The sequence below is a fragment of the Silene latifolia genome, chromosome Y, assembly GCF_048544455.1.
Source record: "Silene latifolia isolate original U9 population chromosome Y, ASM4854445v1, whole genome shotgun sequence".
NCBI classification, from domain to species: domain Eukaryota; kingdom Viridiplantae; phylum Streptophyta; class Magnoliopsida; order Caryophyllales; family Caryophyllaceae; genus Silene; species Silene latifolia.
In genome coordinates, this window is record NC_133538.1 from 92356930 (window position 1) to 92364232 (window position 7303).

The window sequence follows — 7303 nt, forward strand, 5'->3', positions numbered from 1 at the left end:
ACTTGGTATTTTCATTCTAGAAGTTTGAGTATATGGTACCATTCTTGTATGCTTGGAAAGCATTCACTTGCTCAAGTGTTCCTCTACATTCTTATTGGTCATACCCCAAGGTTCCACAACTTTCACATATTCCACTTAGGATAGATGGCGTCATAGCCATGGCATTCACTTGATGGATTATTGGTTGCTTTGGTGGGATAGAACCCTTCTTCACTTCTTCTATGGCTTGCTTGAACTTTAAATTCATAATGTCCATGTGAGAGCTTAGTTGTGCACCAAAGTCGACATTTAATTGTGTCACGGAATCCACCTGATGTCGGCCTCATATAATAGCATTTCTAGGCCTACCATATTGAGAGCTATGGGTAGCCATTTCTTCAATCTTTGCCCAAGTTTAGTTGTCATCTACTTCGGTAAACATGCCATTAGAACCCATCTTCAACACATTTATTGAATCCTCATAGAGCCCATTCTAAAAAAATTGGACCAGAAACCACTCACTGAGTCCATGGTGACGATAAGATCGACAAATGGCCTTGAAATGCTCCCAAGCTTCATATAGTGATTCCTCATCTCTTTGCTTAAATCCTGTGATTTGAACCCGAAGCATGTTAGACTTCTCCGGTAGGTAAAAGTTCTTTAAAAAACCTAAGGCAAGCTTTTTCCATGAATCAATGCCAAGGGTACCTTTGTCCAAGCTTTTTAACCATTGCTTTGCGGCTCCTATCAATGAAAATGGAAATAACACCCATCAAATTTGATCTTGCGTCACACCCGTTTGAGAGATAGCTTCACAATAATCACAAAATTTCTCTATGTGAAGATGTGGATCCTTACTTGGCATCCCTCTGAATTAGCTCCTTTCAACTAACTGAATGAAAGCATATTTTACTATGAAGTTCCCCGTTAGGTGTGTGGATGTATGAGTGCCATTTGGTAGGTTATCCTCAGTAGGTATGGAATATGATGAAAATTTAGGCATGGTTGGTTTATTTTGTGGGTTGTGTAGTGGATTTGGTTGTGGGTTATTTTGTGGCTCCCTTGCAAATGGATTAAAAAAGTCAATCCCAATGTCAACTAAACCTCTATCACTCAAAGAGCTTGATCCCTCCATAATTTAATTAGATCTTCCCTCAATGATTATTCCTCTCCTAATGTTTCTTAAAGTTCTTTCAATTTCCGGATCAATTGGTAATGGATTACTACGACTTGATCTTCTTAACATGCAAAAACCAACACTCGGGAAAAGATTAGCATAACCTTAAGGAACTAGGTTCCCTAAGTCTAAAACAAAGGTACAACTAAAAACACAAACAAACAAAACAAATCACACCGTCTCCAATAACGACGCCATTTTTGATAAGGTGCTTCGTCGTATAAACACTAGAAAACAATATTTATATCTCAACAAACAACTTTAACAACTAGTAAGTAAAGGTCGAACCCAAAGGACGATAGCTTTGTATTATGTAAGTTATAGAGTGTTTAAGGTAGTAACAAGGGGTGTCACAATTGATTGGTAAGGTATGAGATCACCTATCAACTACTAGCAAATAAACTTTAATAAACAAAAACAAAGCAAGTATGTAAATAGGAGAGTAAGCAATTGATTAAGGAAACTAGGGTGTCATGGGATCATAGGGGTAATCAAGTAGTAGATCAAAGGGAATGAGTTTTGTTATTTGGTCAAAGTCATGGTAGAATAAGGCTATAATTTTTTGTCCTATGACCCATAGGTCGAGTTAGGTTAGCTTCCAGCATACACCTGATCTCCGCACTAGTCTTAGTGCATGGTATAATAATCCTCAATTGGATTATATCTTACAAGGTTTGTTGAAAAGGTAAAGAATCATGCAAGGTCGTCAATCATGCATTTCATCAAACATAACATGTGCACTAAAGCTAGAACTACAATGACATAATTTAATCAACCAAATAATCTCATTAAAAGGTGGATCTACCTTTTAATCATCCCCTAATACCCCATTAACCCTTACTAGGGGATTACTCACTCATTATCATAGAGATCATGCAATTAATGGTGTCAAACATCAAAGTAAGAAGAAACATGATGAATAAAGTAAAGTAATTAATAAGGATAACAAGTAATTAAGTAAAAGAGTAAAAGAGTAAAGAAATGTACCAACTTTAAAGATATGAACAATAATAATGAAGGAAATAAAGAAGAAACCTTTTGATTAGTGAAGAATTTCCACCTTCTTCAAATACAACCCAAGAATTCTTCAACAATAAGACTAGATCTAAGCTTGAATGTGGAAAGATTAAAAAATAATTAAGTAAAGATTAAATTAATTAGATGTGAATAAGGTAATTGATTTCTAATTAACCCTCTAATAAAGTATATATTTCCTGGTGGGGAATGAGAGGTATTTATACTAATACAAGAATTAGAGGCTAATTAGATATTTTGAAGCTTGGGAGGCAAGGTGGTCGTCTGAGGGAGCCGCCCGGATCCTTGATTGCTCTGTTAATCCCTGCCGTGGAATCCACCCGAGTCCACCAAGGAGCCGCTCAGGTTGCCAGAATCTGCCTAGGTCCCTTGTTCAGCCCGCCCGGATTTGGTTGTTTTGGCGTTCTTCTTCTTCTTCTTCTCTTGCCTCAAAATCCATAGGGATCCTTCTAGGTAGGGGGGACTTGGTCTAATTTGTCATTAAGACTTGATACGAGTCTTCGGTTTCCGTCTTCTATTCATGCTTGGTCATTAGTACTTTCAATTAGGCTCATAAATGCTCCATTTATGCAGGATTTCCGCCCATTTTGCTTCCTTTCCGACAAAAGAGCTAAAATCTAATAGAAAGTGAAAGACGCCGAATTGACCTTAATAAGTGCAAGAAATCATGTAAAACGAGGTCCAATTAGGGTTAAAAGTGCGCTTTTTACGACCACATCAGTGTCATTGTTCTTTTTACCAAAACCTTTTCGCAGGCTAAACATGATAGTCATGTCTTATTAATGGGATTGAGGCCAGTACCTAAATTTCTATAAATTATATGATATCTATTAATTAGATATTGTAACCATTTTTACATGTATGATAATAACATTTATTGTTTGAGTTTTTCAAAACTCAGTTATTTAGGATTAACTGAATTTTATTTTAATACTTTGTTGGTCCGAATAGGTTGTTGAGACAACGTTGAACCCTATTCAAGTGAATATGATTGACTTTGTATTATATCCCTAGTTGCTTAATGAGATGACGTCTAGGAGTGACTAGATTGTAAGTCGATCGTTGGCGAGTTCGACAACCATGGGGTCATAAAGATGACTAGTTGATTACATAGGCAGACTGTATGACACTATGTCGAGCAGTGACCATCTATAGAGTCATTTTTTTTGTAGCCTGGTCGTGGCAAGGACTTCTATAATAATCCTATGAGTCGAATCTTTTCATTGGCTCCATAAAGAGACACTGATGGGCATCTTCTAGGCCATGGTGATCCGTATTGAACAAAGAAATAGGTTAACAGGAGTTGTCCACCCTCGTCGGGGTTTAAATATTTTAGGGCCACTCGAGGGGTAGTGACTAGAAATGTGTGGCCACGCTCGGAAGAGAGCTATGGTATATTTTCCAGTCAGACAGTTACTCTGCCGATATAGGAAAATATTTATGATATTATTAAGTGCAAGTAAGACCTGAAAGACACCTTGCATTGAGTGGGAGATATAACGGACAAGAGAATTTGTAGCACACCACTTATATCGGACAAGTTGGAGATTGTTGGAGTAGGTGTCTTCCATAATAGTGCTCCTACTTACTCAATCTCATAAGAGGAATATACTCGGGATATATTCATTATACTCGTCATCTGATCAACGTAAATCGGTAACGTTCGGCCAACTAGGGTTTGACGTTACTGTCATATGATGGCGGTGTTCAGCTGATCCTTTTCGGTCACACCTATAGGAAGGATCCCCAATGGAAAAACTAATTATTTGTATATGATACAGTTTAATTAGTCCCTTGAATAATAATTGACAAAAAGTTAGTCAAGTGAGTTTTATGTTTGATAATGAGTTTGGAACTCTGGCCACGTGAATTTATTATTCAATTATATACGATAATTGACTAATAAATTATTTCTCTTATTTCAATATAATTAAATAAGGTGAAATTTAGTTATTAATTGTTAATTGACTAAATTTGTATTAATAGCTAATATTTGATTAGTATTAATACGGTTTTGATATATTTTGTGAGGCGGAGGTAATTAGTTAATTCATGTTACAAGAAGTTGTAAAATTAGCTTACTGGGTTTTATAAGACACGTTGTAGATATAATGGTCAAATATCACATAAAAGTTAAGTATATATTGTTCACTAATTTGTATCATTTAACTGTTAAATGATACAAATTAATATTTAATTATATAGGATAATTAAATATATGACTTATAAGCATTTGTGGGACAAATGTCAAAAAGTCAAATAAGACCCAATATGACACATGGGCCGTTTTTTTTGGTTGTGTGTAAGACACACATCAGTAGCTCTCCTATAGGATCGTCCTATAACATAGGACGGACCAAATAGGAGAAATTAGCCCAAATAAGTAATTAAATCAAAATTAGATTAGAACATGATGGTCTCTTGTTATTCCATCACCTTACACTACTCCACCCCCTTTACATTACAATCCATGACATTTGAGATCCCTGCCTGGCCGTCCTCTTATATCGGCAACTCTAACACTATCACTAATTAATTGTACCGTCGACGACCACAATTGATGCTGGCTGTTTTGGTAAAAAATTACCTAATAGTCACATTGTCTTTAGGTGGGTTAAAGCGGTATATTGTTAGTCTATTTTAAGATGGCGTGATTGTACTTGCAGACTGATGGAACAATATAAAGAATGCAAAAAAGTAAAGGACATAAGAAAATGGTGACGCGGAAAACTCGAATGTGGGATAAACCGCGGGGGGAGTCGGTATCCCGCCAAATGTATGCACTATAACTTCTAAAGTACTGAGGAGGAACAATGCAATGTTACAAGTATGACGAGAATAATGACTAATGCTCTTGTATGGAGATGATAATGATTTTTTGGAGTGAAGACTCAAAGTGTGAGTGAATGATTGACTAAATGCCCTGCTGCTTTGCCTTTGGTTCATATTTATAGCTGTTCTCTTTGACCCGCTCCTCCTCAGCGCCAACTCCCTGTTTTTGCTCAACTTCCCTATTTTTATGAGATTTGTTACTTGACCGATTCTTATGCGTTTTGTTCACCTTTTGTTTGATCGTATGGATTTCTATAAGGTTTGCTTAGGATATTTATTTGTTGGCCACGTCATCGGGTGGATTTTGTGTGAAAAATAACCCAAACAATTACCCCCAAAGTAATTGTCATCCACTTGCTCAATGCAGTAATTGCCATCCACTTCCTCAACTACCCCTATCCACTTCCCCACGATCTCCCTCTCAACTTCCAACACTTTCTCCTTTCAACTTCCCCCTTTATAAATACCCCTCCAAACCTCCCTCGTCTCTTTATTCCTCTTTTCAAAAACGCTTTCTCTCAAGTATTTTCTTTCTCTTTCTCTCCTCTTACTCCTTTTTTTCCCATTCAACATGACCAAAAAAATATACTCCTCGTTCTCTATCTCGCGCTTCATCATCTCCTCCCTCTTCCTCTACCTCCTTTGGATCCACGGGAGTTCTTTCTGAGTTGTTCTTGTGTGATTCCTACAATGCTCACTCTGATGTTTCAGAGGTGAGGAAAAAATTTGGGCTGGACGAACAGGTGGAAATTCATCTTCCCCAGCCTGGTGAAGCTCCTGACTTCTATTGTCCAGGGTGGACTTACCTTTTTGAGTATCCGTCTCATTTGGATTTCTCGTTACTCATTCCTTCTCTGGTTCAGCAGGTGCTTTCCTTCAATAAGCTGGCCATCTGTCAGCTTAAGCCGCATGCATGGTGTGTGCTGGTCTCTTTTTGTATTCTGGATGAGGATTATAACTTGGGTCTGACTTTTTGTGATCTGCGGCGCTTTATACCTACTGATCTATCAAGCATAGTCAAGTGACCCTTAGGTCCTGTAATAAGATGAACTCGGGGGTGATTCTTCCTCCCAAAGTGAGGGAGGAGGGCTGCTTCACACGCTACATCTTTGTCAAAATCGACACAATCTCCCCTACCCCCAATTATTTGTTCGATAAGTGTGCTCTTGTTGAAGGTAACTTCTGTTGTCAATGTTTTGTTCTTCCTTTTGATCTCACTGTTATTAATGGCTTTTTCTTGCAGGCTTGGTGCAACCAGATCCTACCAAATATCTTAGTGTGGTGACCAAGCTCCTTAGTCTCCCTCCCCAAGCTAGAACCTTCCCTGCCCTCCTTGCTTTGCAGACCACGGGTTCTTCCTCTCATCCGCTTAAGGTAGATAAAGAGGAAGAAGAGGATTAAGAGCCTCATGAAGAAGAAGGCGAAGAAGAAGAAGAAGAAGAAGAGGAGACTCCTTCCAACGCAGAAAAAGAATCTAAGATGAAACCCTCGATGTTGTCTGGTGAGATATTTTTCCGTTTATTCTCTCTCTCTGTCTGTTGTGTTTGTTTACTTTCTGTGACTGGTGCTAATAACTGATTTTCTTAGGAAAGGCCCCTTTCAATGCTGACTTTGCAATGGAAATGAAGAAAAGGAAGCTTGCTTCCTCCTCCTCCCAACCCGCTGCAAAGAAAAAAGCTGTTCCGGCTCCTGAGCTAGAAGCGAAGTATGTTCCTCTTCTGGCATCGGTGCATCCCAAGGCGCCTCTGCCCAACTCTATGACTCTCCTCCGTTTACCTCGTGGATATGGTGGTGAGGCTGATATTCGTCTCTGGCCTCAACTGAAAGAGTTCCTACTTCCTTCCACGGCCCAGAAATTGAGTACCAAGCCTATGCCTGAGATGCTGGACATCTCAATGGAAACTGCCTTCGCTGTAAGTACATCTGTCTCTGTATTTATTTTTTGTTCTTTCTAAGGTGGTTTCTCATAGCTGTTTTTATATTCTGGCAGAGTCGTCAGCTGATCTTGTTCATCCGCAAGGAAGTTCCTCGTCTGATGGGCGAGGTGAACAACCTCAACCAGCTGGTTACTGATCTGGAGGCTAAGCTCTATGCTTCTGCCAAGGAGAAGAACATGTTAGGTTCATATACCCCTATTAGATTCATCTAATTCATTTTCATAAAATGCTCATAATTTGTGTCATGTGGATCTAGTTGCATGCAAGAAGATTTTATACAAAATAAGAAGAAAAATATGATTGTTACATTATATGTGGGACGAAAATGGGCACAAGTGTAGGA

At 38.4% G+C, this 7303-nt stretch overlaps 1 non-coding gene across 1 annotated transcript; it reads left to right on the forward strand.

Moving 5' to 3' along the window:
* Positions 1-503: 503 nt before the first annotated feature.
* On the forward strand, positions 504-610 carry LOC141636431 (small nucleolar RNA R71). Its single transcript, XR_012541043.1, has one exon. It is a non-coding gene; the product is annotated as a small nucleolar RNA R71 (small nucleolar RNA).
* The last annotated feature ends 6693 nt before the right edge of the window (positions 611-7303 follow it).